Below are 12,653 nucleotides of genomic sequence, written 5' to 3'. Positions count from 1 at the left end.
TTCCTTTGGGTGGTACATTTTGCTAAGAGCCGCTTTACTGTAAATGCATTTTAACAGGAAGAATAAGAAAAAAACGGAAAAAAACATTATTTCTCAGTTTTCAGCCATTATAGTTTTAAAATAATACATGCCTCCATAATTAAAACTCACGTATTGTATTTGCCCATATGTCCCGGTTATTACACCGCTAAAATTATGTCCCTATCACAATGTATGGCGACAATATTTTATTTGGAAATAAAGGTGCATTTTTTCCATTTTGCATCTACCACTATTTACAAGTTTAATATAAAAAAAATACAGCAATATATCATCTTTACATTGATATCTAAAAAGTTTAGACCCTTAGGTAAATATTTACTTTTTTTTTTATTGTAATGATTTTTGTTTTTTTTTATAGTAAACATTTTATTTGGGTAGTTTTGGGAGGGTGGGATGTAGACAATAGGTTTATAATGTAAATGTGTGTTAATTTTTATTTTTTTTACTTTTAAATGTAGTATTACTTTTTGGCCACAAGATGGCGGCCATGAGTTTGTTTACATGACGTCACTAAGCGTAACATACGCTTAGAGCGACGCATGGGGGAGGTAACAGCCAGAAAAGGCGCAGTTTCCGAGAGAAGCTGTCGCTTTTTCAGCGGGGTAGAGGAATCAGTGATCGGGCACCATAGCCCGATTCACTGATTGCCTGGCTAACGAACCGCGGGCCGGGAGCGTGCGTGCACACAATCGGCCGCGGGAGCGCGCATGGTTCCTGGACGTAGTTTCTACGTCCAGGAACCAAAATAGGTTAAAGTGGATCCGAGGTGAAATTTTAAAAAAATCATTGCATAATTGTGTTCCTTTCCTATTGTTTATAGGGCATTCCTCAAGCCAAATACTTTTTTTGTTTTTGTTGTAATTCCCTATAAACTAAACAAGCCATGCCCACAGGTTTTCAGAGAGCCTTGGCAGTAGCAAGGGCTCATGGGAGCTCAGTCTGGGCAGGAGGAGGTGGTGTTACTAGCCATTGATTTCAGAGGCAGAGGGAGGAGGGGGGATTAGTTTTTTTTTCACAGGCTGAGTGCTGAAGATACAGATAAGCCTGCCTCTGTGTAATGTTTACAAACATGGCTGCTGTCATTGTATCACGGGAAGAAATAATCATTTTCTCTATCTAAACTTTATATTCGATATATAGACAAGTTAATTATTATAGTTAGTTTTTCATCTCGGATCCACTTTAAGGATGTTGCTAGTTGAAATCTATGCCCTGTTCTGACGCTGATGTGGCTACCAGGGCTTAGGTTTCAACTCCCCGCCGCCGTGAGCTCCCGGTTATCTTTCTGCTGTCTCCCCGCTGCAGCTCACTCACCATGCCATCTCTATGACAGCATAGCCCTGTAAGCGGGTCAGGAGCCGATTTTCATTGGCTCCTGACCCTGTCTATCAATGTAAGCAACTCCCATTGGTTCATAGGGCTACCTTCCTAGAGACCTGAGGTTCCCGACGTGCGGTGTGGACTGCCGGTGCGGCGGGTATGTGCAGCGATTCGTCTGTGTTCCGCAGTCTCTGGGACTTAAGGGGGCATAGACTGCTGGTACTTAAGTGGTTAACTGCTCTAGATGTTTTAACTACATTATTTCATCTTGCACATTTAGAATCGGCCTATTCCAAAGAAAAAAAAAAGAGACAAGGAGTTGCATATCTTGTTCTCATGCAGTTACTTTTGTTTAAGCAGTCCGGGCCTTATCAAAAGAAGCTTATCTCAGTAAAACCTCCTGCATGTGCATAAGGAACTCCTTTCACTCCGAGAAGTCTATAGGTGTGTACCCACCTTTGACGGATGATGCTCGTTGGGGATCAGGACCTGATATCATTGGGTCAGGCTGCACACAGGTGTGTCAGCTGTGTAGGTGATGGTGCACTGTGTTGATATGCAGAGGGCCGACGAGCGATGCGTTTGCGACGTCATAGGTCAAGATCTGTGTTGCTGGGTGTTAGTAGATCTGCCAAGCGGATCACTGGGGGTTGGGGCTCGGGAGCTATCGTACACATGCAGGATTATCGGCTGAGGTTGTTATCGGCCACCTCAGCCGACTTAAAGGAGAACTGTATTGAGAGGTATATGGAGGCTGCCATATTTATTTCCTTTTAAACAATACCAGTTGCCTGGCAGCCCTGCTGATCTATTTGGCTGAAGTAGTGGCTGAATCACACCAGAAGCAAGCATGCAGCTAATCTTGTCATATCTGTCAAAATTGTCAGAAAAACCTGATCTGGTGCATGCTTGTTCAGGGCCTATGGCTGAAAGTATTAGAGGCAGAGGATCAGCAGAATAGCCAGGTAACTGGTATAGCTTAAATGGAAATAAATATGGCAGCCTCCATACAGCTCTCTCTACAGTTCTCCTTTAAGTCAGGAGTGTATATGGGCCTTAATGCTGGGGATACACGGTAAGATACTTTCTTCTCAATCGAGCCGCTGATGGCTCGATTGATAATTTCCTACAGGTCCGATGACCCGCCGGATCAACTCCCCGCGGGCGGACAATAGCGGGGAATCGAGCGGTAGATAAGGAGCGCCCGTGGGGACGAGCGGGGATCGATCCAGGCACCGACAGGGACGAGCGGGAATGCGCCGGGATCGAGCCAGTGGCTCGATCCGGCGCAACTATCTTACCGTGTATCCCCAGCATAAGAGGTCTGGGCTACAAGACCGAGATGCTTAAAATAGAGATAAGATGCCTGGTAGACATTATGTTAGTTTGCAGTAAGGAGATTTAAATGAGGCAGTTAAAAATGGCGACTAGCCATCAATAAGTACAACTCAAAACTAAACAAGACAAATTCTGATCCTGTTCAGGATAAGTAAACCTATGCAATATATAACATCAAAGTGGCAGCCATAATATTTGTGTTCTGGGCCAAATTTGCTTGGATCAGCAGTATAGCTTGAAAATTTCTCAAAACTCACTTAATTCAGCCAGTGAGACGGCACAGAGCAGAAACAATAGATGCTAGACTACATTTCCCAGTATCCATGCATTACAGTGGAAAACACACGTCTGTACAAAGAGATGGGTGTTTCAGCTCTGTTAGGCCTCTTTTAGATGGGAAGCTGATCTACACGCTTGTTGGGCACTTCAGCATCCTGTCTGCTGACCCCAAGTGCCATTCAGGTGCAAGTAAAATGCAGCCAAATGGCAGCATTTGTAACACCACATGTCAGTAGCAAAGAACCGCGACATATCGTGTCCGAGCAGGGCTGGGCCATGCAGCTAACATGCAATTAACTTTTTCTCCTGAGTTTTCTTCTAGATTATATGTTCACACCATGATAATAAATGCCTTTTAACCTCCCTGGCGGTCAATTAAAATCGCCAGGGGGGCAGCGCAACACTTTTATTTTATTTTTTTTTAATCATGTAGCTAGCCTAGCGCTAGCTACATGATAGCCGCTGAGCTGCGACATCCCCCCACCCCCTTCGATCGCCTCCGGCGATCAGAGCAAGCAGGAAATCCTGTTCAGAATGGGATTTCCTGCTTGGCTTCCCGATCGTGATGATGTCATCGACGTCGCGACATCATCGGGAGTCCCGATCCACCCCTCAGTGCTGCCTGGCACTGATTGGCCAGGCTGCGCACGGGGTCTGGGGGGCGCAGCGGGTAACGGCGAATCAGCCCAGAGCGGCGGCGACCGCATAGTACACACAGCTAGCAAAGTGCTAGCTGCATGTAACGGAATTTTTTTTTTTTAAATCGGCCCACCAGGGCCTGAGCGGTGCCTTGCGGCGGCATAGCCCGTGCTCAGCACGGGCTTACCGCCCAGGAGGTTAAACCACCAGCAAACAAGAAAATACCCCAAATAATTTTGGTTATTTTACTTTTTCAATTGCAAAGTGGTAAAAAGTGATTTTAAACATAAGATGAAACATTTCCTAGGAGAAAAAGTTAATTACATATGGGCCCCTAGGTACACATAAAAGTGAACCCGAGGTGGCGCAGAAGGGATACAGAGGCATGTTTCATGCCTGTGCCCCCCACGCTGCTCTCGCCCCCCCCCCCCCCGCGCTATCATACCTCAACATAGCTGATATGTAGATTGTTGCCAATCTCAAGGGTTAGGGGCGTTTCTAGCAGGAGAGGTTTTCCCTGTCAAAATGCCCACTGAGGGCGTTCCTGTCAGCCTTCCCTAGCTGCTATTGGGCAGCTCTGCCTCTCCACGGTCGCTCGCCTGCCTCCCTTGCTCTGCTCTGTGATCAGACACACAGAGCGGAGCTTCCAGCATCGTGACCCCAGGGGTCACAGAAGATTAAACTATGGTAGAGCACAGGAGACTCGTGAAGCAGTGGGTATTGTGACTAACTGATCCCGCCAGCCCCCATGGATCAGCTAGCATGTTTTTTTTTCTAAGTTTAAATCCCCACCTCGGGTTAACGTTAAAGCATCCTATCTAATAAAGCCACAGGTTTCTGCTTCCACCTGCCTCAGTGAGTGCTAACACCGTATTGCGCATGGCCACAGGTGGGCGTGGGGGAGCCCTGATTGCTAGTCAGTTAAATAATGACCTATATATAATAGACATACAGCATAGCCATTGGTCTTTCATTTTTGTTATCAGATGGGCTTTTAGGGCTGTCACACAACAGTGTGGTGGGTTAGATTGAGAAAACACAAGAGGTTTCTTTTGCGCATGAATGCATTTCTTTCTCTTTTTTTTGTGGCAATAAACAGAAAAAAATGTGTTTAGCCAAATGCAGTGCATTAAAAAATGCTGCATGTGTAAACCAGTACATAATATGAATGTTAGGATTGTGATCTATGGAAAATTGCTGTGCATTATTTAAAAACAAAAACAAAAAACCATTGAGCACAAGAGCTCTAAATGTCCCCCCAGACAATAATTTATTCCACCAAATCACCTGTTTAAATCCCACTCCAGTGTACTGTTTATTAACCCCTCCCCAGGCAGTTATTCACGAGCAGTAGATTTTTCTATCTTGATGCAAATTTTCCTGAAGTTGGTAATCAGATTGATATTCAACAATTCGCATGCAGCTGCTGCCTCATAATTTGCTTCAGCATATCATATCTGTTTTCACCAGTTAGGTCTCTTTTACACGGACTGTTGAATTGTGTGCACAGCAAACAGTTACCAGCCAACTGTAAGCAGTTGTGAGAGTTTGAGAGGCATTTCACTGCCTATCAACAGTCAGTGGAAAAGAGGCCTTAGTGTGAACCCCCTGACAGACATTAAGAGGCAATTCCCAAGTTCATAGGTTCAGGAAACCCATCCCTGCAGCCCAGATGCATGGAAGGAAGAGAAGTAATGCTATGTGTAGTGCACCCTGCTATGGGTGGGATCATAGCTGACCTGCACTCTCACCTTCCCCTCAGGCCTGAAACCCTCTAGCGGTGCTTTTATAGGCGAGTCCGATCGCTGGGCTCCATAGCTGGGCTGTGCTGGAGGCTGAAAAGCCTGCACAGCCCAGTGCACCAACAAAGAGCCTGGTCGATAGGGGGGTTTAACACTGCGGTCCGCAAGTGTTTAAATGCATAACTCCTCTCTGACGCCAGATTATAAGCAACAAAAGCATATAAAAGCGTTCTAACAAATGCGAGTGTAGAGATTTAGAGAGAGAACATATAAACTGCTTACATTTAAAATTATAATGTACTCACATTCACTGGCTCAAAGCACATAAAAAACTAGGCACAATCATCAGAATTGGCTACATATCCAAGACAATGTAGCTCTTCACTCAAAAGCCTTCTATGGGCATGCCATGAAGCAGGTATGTACTCAAAGGCCTGCACACATTTGCAATAATGGTAGCCTGAGATTACCATGCTTTATTTTAGATTGCCTATCCCCATACAACATGCTGTTTGGCCATCTGCCAATTAGTATGTCTGCTGTATATAGTGGGTAGGGATGGGGAAGAAACAAGAGTGAACTGCTCGCGGCGGTATATGAGAATGTTTACGCAGGAAAATTGTGCTCAGTCACTAAGTGTTGGGCATCTCGGGACACCTGTGTGCACATGGAAAGAGGTTGTCTGAGGTGATTGTTCAAAATAGTTTTTTGTACCAAGTTGCAGGTGGTGAAGGGCAAAGCGGCTAATTTGGGCATCACATAGAGCGCAATTTTAACCACTTAAGCCCTCAGTCGTTTTCACTTTATGCATCCAAGCAATGTTCACCTCCCATTCATTAGCCTATAACTTTATCACTACTTATCACAATAAACTGATCTATATCTTGTTTTTTCCGCCACCAATTAGGCTTTCTTTGGGTGGTACATTTTGCTAAGAGCTACCTTACTGTAAATACATTTTAACAGTAAGAATAAGAACAAAACGGAAAAAAATCATTATTTCTCAGTTTCCGGCCATTATAGTTTTAAAATAATACATGCCTCCATAGTTAAAACCCATGTATTGTATTTGCCCATTTGTCCCGGTTATTTCACCGTTTAAATTATATCCCTATCACAATGTATGGCAACCATATTTTATTTGGAAATAAAAGAGCATTTTTTCTGTTTTGCATCCATCACTATTTACAAGCTTATAAAAAAAATATAGAAATATTTCATCTTAACATAGATATTTAAAAAGTTTAGACCCTTAGGTAAATATTTGTGTTTTTTTTATTGTAATGTTTTTTTTGTTTTTTTTTATGAAGCATTTTATGTGGGTATTTTTGAGAGGGTAGGATGTAAATAGTGTTTTATTTGGGGAAACATATGTGCATTTTAATTTTTTTTTTACTTTTAGATGTACCGGTAGTTTTACTTTGAGTTTGTTTACATGACGTTACTCTAAGCGTACAATGTACGCTTAAAGGGACATAGGAGTCAGAAAAAGCGAAGCTTCCAAGAGAAGCTGACGCTTTTTGTGCGGGGGAGAGGAATCAGTGATCGGGCACCATAGCCCGATTCATTGATTCCTGGGCTAACAAATCCTCGGCCTGGAGCGTGCGTGCACGCGCACGAACGGCCGCGGGAGCACGCATGTCCTCCTTGACGTTTTTATACGTCAAGGACAAATTGGTTAAAGCTAATCAGTTTGTTTGGAGATAGCTGTAAGGTTTTAGAATTTTGTTAAAAATTACTGCATTTTCCACCATATAAGATGCACTTTCTCCCCAAAAAATGATCTTATATGGCAAATGCAGGGAAACCCTAATGCCCATCAACCACTTAGCAACTTCTGACACGCCTATCTATGTCCCTATTTATAAACGCCTTTAAACACATGTAAACACTTAGTTCTGTTTTCTATTTGTAGGAAACAGTTAGTTTAGCACCATCTTGTGGCCAAAAAGTAAAACTACTTCCAAATACACCATTATACACTTACATAGTTACATAGTTATTTAGGTTGAAAAGAGTCTATCGAGTTCAACCAGAGAACAAAGTACAACTCCAGCCTGCTCCCTCACATATCCCTGTTAATCCAGAGGAAGGCGAAAAACCCTTACAAGGCATAGTCCAATTAGCCCCAAAAAGGGAAAAAATTCCTTCCCAACTCCAGATGGCACTCAGATAATATCACTGGGCATTAGCTAGTAATTGTAACCATGATGTCTTTCAACGCAAGGAAGGCATCTAAGCCCCCTTTAAATGCAGGTATAGAAGTTGCCATAACTACTTCCTGTGGCAATGCATTCCACACTCTTACAGCAAAGAACCCTTTCCTAAATAAATGGCTAAAATGTTTTTCCTCCATGCACAGATCATGTCCTCTTGTCCTTTGAGAAGGCCTAGGTACAAAAAGCTCATCCGCCAAGCTTTTATATTGCCCTCTGATGTATTTATACATGTTAATTAGATCCCCTCTAAGGCGTCTTTTCTCTAGACTAAATAAACCCAGTTTATCTAACCTTTCTTGGTAAGTGAGACTTTCCGTCCCACGTATCAATTTTGTTGCTCGCATCTGCACCTGCTCTAAAACTGCAATATCTTTGCTGTAATGTGGTGCCCAGAACTGAATTCCGTATTCCAAATGTGGCCTTACTAGAGAGTTAAACGGGCAATATTATGCTAGCACCTCGAGTTTTTATTTCCCTTTTAATGCATCCCAAAATATTATTAGCTTTAGCTGCAGCGGCTTGGCATTGAATACGATTATTTAACTTGATGTCGATGAGTACTCCTAAGTCCTTCTCCAAGTTTGATGTCCCCAACTGTATCCCATTTATTTTATATGGTGCTAGACCATTGGTACGACCAAAATGCATGACTTTACATTTTTCAACATTGAATTTCATCTGCCATTTATGTGCCCATATAGCCATCCTATCCAGATCCTGTTGCAATATGTCACTATCTTCCTGAGAGTTGTTGATTCTTCACAATTTTGTATCCTCTGCAAAAATAGCAACACTGCTTTCTACTGCATCTACTAAGTTATTAATAAATGAATTGAGGAGCACTGGACCCAGTACAGACCCCTGTGGGACCCCACTGTCCATTAGCCAGTTCCCTATCCATGCACACAGACTCTTCCCCAGTCCTTGCAACCTCAACTTTTTCACCAGACTTTTGTGGGGGACAGTGTCAAAGGCCTTAGCAAAGTCCAAGTATATCACATCTACAGCATTCCCAATATCCACATTAGCGTTCACTACCTCATAAAAGCTGAGCATGTTAGTCAAACAGGACCTGTCTTTAGTAAACCCATGCTGATGCTTAGAAATAAGATTTTCTACTGTGAAGTCATGTATAGTCTCTCTAAGTATCTCTTAGTAACCCTTCAAATAGTTTGCATACAACTGATGTTAACCACTTGCCGACCAGGGGAATTTTCACTGATCGGTGCTGCATGGCCTCTACAGCCCGCAGCACCGATCAGCAGTGCAGCAGGGCGATCAGACTACCCCCTTTTTTCCCCACTAGGGGGATGTCCTGCTGGGGGGGTCTGATCGCCGCCGGCCATTAGTGGGTAGTGGGGGGGGCTCCTCAAAGCCCCCCTCCGCAGCGTTTTGTGCGCTCCCTCCCTCCCCTTACCTCCCTCTCCCTTCCTGGGCTGCGCAGGACGGATATCAGTCCTGCGCATTGTGGGATAGGCTTCAGCCTATCATATGCCGGCGATCCCCGGCCAATCAGAGGCCGGGGATCGCCGATCTGACTTACGGCGCTGCTGCGCAGCAGCGCCGTTTCATGTAAACAGCAGGGATTTATTCCCCGCCTGTTTACATTTTGCCGGCGAGCCGCTATCGGCGGCTCTCCGGCTGTTCACGGAGACACCCTCCGTGAACTGACATGGAAAGGCCGCTCGATCGAGCGGCCGTTTCCATGGTAACCCGCAGACGACCAGTTTACGCCAATCGGCGTTAGCTGGTCGTCAACAGGTATATAATTTCCTGGATCTGATTTTTTTGCCCTTCTTAAATAATGGGAAAACGTGGGATGTATGCCAATCCACTGGGACTCTGCCAGTTGAAAGAGAGTCACAAAAGCTAAGATAAAGGGGTTTGTCTATAACTGAACTTAATTCCCTTAGGACCCGGGGATGCATGCCATCCGGGCCAGGTGCCTTGTCTATTTTTAATTTATTTAGTCTTGCCTTCACTTCTTCCTGCGTTAAGTATTTAATATTACAATTGGAAGATTGAGACTCTTCTGCATCTGTAATTTGCAACAGTGATGTTTCCCTTGTGAAGACAGAAGCAAAGAAAGCATTTAATAACTCTGCCTTACCTTGGTCATCCACCATTGAGTTCCCATCCTCATTCTTTAGGAGTCCAATATAGTCAACCTTTCATTTTTTAGAGTTGATGTACTTATAACACTTCTTTGGGTTAGATTTGATATTCCTAGCGATTTGATTTTCAGCTTCAATCTTTGCCAGCCTAATTTATTTTTTACAACTTTTATTGCACTCCTTATTTCTTAATGCAGCCTCGGTCCCCTCCTGTTTTAGGACCTTATATGCATTATTTTTCCCCTTTATTTTATCTCTAACCTTTCTATTCATCCATAGAGGCCTTTTTTTATTCTTAGATGTTTTGTTTTCATATGGGATACACCTACTACAATATTGATTAAGAATAAGTCTAAAAGCTTGCCATTTCCCTTCAGTGTTCTCCCCTTGTAGTACATTATGCCAGTTCACCAGACTTAGTGCCTGCCTGAGTTGATTGAACTTTGCTTTTCTAAAAGTCACAGGGCCCGTTTCCACTGTCGCGGTTTCCGCCGCGATTCCGCAGAGTTTCCCCGCACATGAATCGCACGGGGAAACTCTGCCATAGGAGATACCGGCGCCGCGGCCGAATCACTTGCGGAAGCGATTCGGCCGGAACCCCCTGCAGAATTCGCGGCGGTGGCTGCGAATCCCATAGCCGTGCATGGCACGGCTCATGGGATCCGCCTGCGATCCCGCCCACCCGCTTAGTGCCGGCGTGCGTCTACGAGATGCACACCGCACTAGTGGAAACGAGCCCATAGTTTTAGTGGTCCCGCTGCCCCGCTGCCTATCAGTCACCAGATCAAATGTTATCATGTTGTGATCACTATTTCCCAAATGTTCTTGAACCTGCACATTTGATACATTATCTGGTCTATTTGAAAGGATCAAATCCAGTAACTCATTCCCCCTAGTTAGTTCCGTTACCATTTGAGTCAGGTAACTGTCCTGTAGTGATACCAGAAATCTGCTGCTTTTACCAGAATGGGTAGCCTCAATACTCCAGTCAATGTCTGGAAAGTTGAAGTCACCCATAACTATGACCTCATTTTTACTTGCAGCTTTTTCAATCTGATGTAGTAATTGCAGTTCTGCAGCTTCATGAATATGTGGTGGCCTGTAGCATACCCCAATAAGCAATTGGCAACATTTATTTCCACCATGAATATTTACCCAAACGGACTCCACATCTTCGCAATCTTCATCCATCTCATCGTTTAGGACAGTTGTAAAAGAGTTCTTAACAAAGAGACAAACCTCTCCACCTTTTTTCCCTGTTTTATCCTTCCCAAACACATTGCATCCCTCTAAATTCGCTATCCAGTCATGGCTTTCATCCATCCATCCGTGTCTCGGTTATTCCCACAATGTCATAGTCTTTGTCAATCAGAATGAACTCTAGTTCGTCCATTTTATATGCAAGGCTCCTAGCATTGGTTACCATGCACTTTATATTTTTACCACCATGCACTTTATATTTTTACCACCACATTTTCCAATTTTGGTTACCTGAAATGGGCTACTTTAAGTTTTACCAACCTCCTTACTCTTTGCACTGTCCCCACCCCCCCATAATGTTAGGCTCCCACTGTATTTTTACCTTATCTTGTCTACATATTGAGACTTTACACTCCCTCCTCCCCCCAGATCCTAATGTAAAATCTCCCCCAATGCAGCTGCACCTTTCCCATTAAGGTGCAGCCCATCTCTGCTGTAGAACCTGTAGCTGACTGCAAAGTCTGCCCAGTTCTCCAGGAACCCAAACCCCTCCTTCCTACACCAATTTCTCAGCCACTTATTTAACTCCCTAAGCTCCCTCTGTCTCTCAGATGTGGCACTGGCAGTATTTCAGAAAACACCACCTTGAAGGTCCCTTCTTTAAGTTTATCTCCAAGTACCTGAAAATCATTTTTGTGGACCTTCCATCTCCCACCAACTATGTCATCTGTGCCAATGTGTACCATGACAGCCACGTCTTCCCCAGCCCCACCCAATAATCTGTCAATTCTTTCCGCTACATGCAGAACCCGAGCACCCGGGAGACAACAGACTGTACGGCATTCACGATTTCTTCGACCGATTACCCTATCTGTGTGCCTAATAATTGAATCCCCTACCACCAGTATCTGTCTAGCCTTAGCTGCACTCCTATTCCCTTTCTCGTTGCAGCGGTCTGCCCCTTGGTTGCTATGGGACACATCTTGCTGCAGCATTGCCACTCCAGAATCATCCTCCCCAATATTACACAAACAAGCATACTTATTAGAGAGGGACAACTCAGGACTAGCCTCCCTGCCATTTTTCCCCCTAACCCTTCTGTGACCCAACTAGCGGCTACCTTTGCTTCTTGCTCCGGCTGTACTCCACCCACCTCATCTTCACCGGTCCCCTCCAGTGTCTGGATCATGAGATCCAAGCTCTTTTACATGTTGTGTATGTGTCTCAGTGTTGCGAGATGCTCATTTAGCTCTGTGACTTCAGCCTCTAACTGAGCAACACGCACACACCCAGGGCAACAGTAAACACCCTCAATCTGCTGATCAAGGCATGCATACATGTTGCAGGATGTACACTGTACTGTATTGTCCTACATGATGACAATTGTGTGCGGGAAAATAGAGTAAACTGTAATGGTAAAAGATGAAGCAGGAGAGTGAGTGAAGCTGGGGTGGAGGGAGAGTGAGTGAAGCTGGGGTGGAGGAGAGGGAGGGTGAATGAAGCTGGGGTGGAGGAGAGGGAGGGTGAGTGAAGCTGGGGTGGAGGAGAGGGAGAGTGAGTGAAGCTGGGGTGGAGGAGAGGGAGAGTGAGTCAAGGAAGAGAGAAAAATGAAATACATTTTCATTATTTTTTTTAACTCCTTCACCTCTAACCCAGAATAAAATATTATCACAGTACATTGTCCTAGGGACACAATTGTAATAACCGGGACAAATGGGCAAATAAAAAAAGTTTGTTTTATCTACAATAGTACATTTTAC

At 44.3% G+C, this 12,653-nt stretch overlaps 1 protein-coding gene across 8 annotated transcripts in view; it reads left to right on the top strand.

The window, feature by feature from the left end:
- Positions 1-12,653, top strand: part of DPF3 (double PHD fingers 3) — a 318,642-nt gene that overhangs the window by 242,318 nt on the left and 63,671 nt on the right. The gene's annotated exons all lie outside the window — the stretch shown is intronic.

Source organism: Hyperolius riggenbachi, chromosome 9, assembly GCF_040937935.1.
Source record: "Hyperolius riggenbachi isolate aHypRig1 chromosome 9, aHypRig1.pri, whole genome shotgun sequence".
Taxonomy (NCBI): Eukaryota; Metazoa; Chordata; class Amphibia; order Anura; family Hyperoliidae; genus Hyperolius; species Hyperolius riggenbachi.
This window is presented reverse-complemented; position numbering and strand designations above follow the sequence as displayed.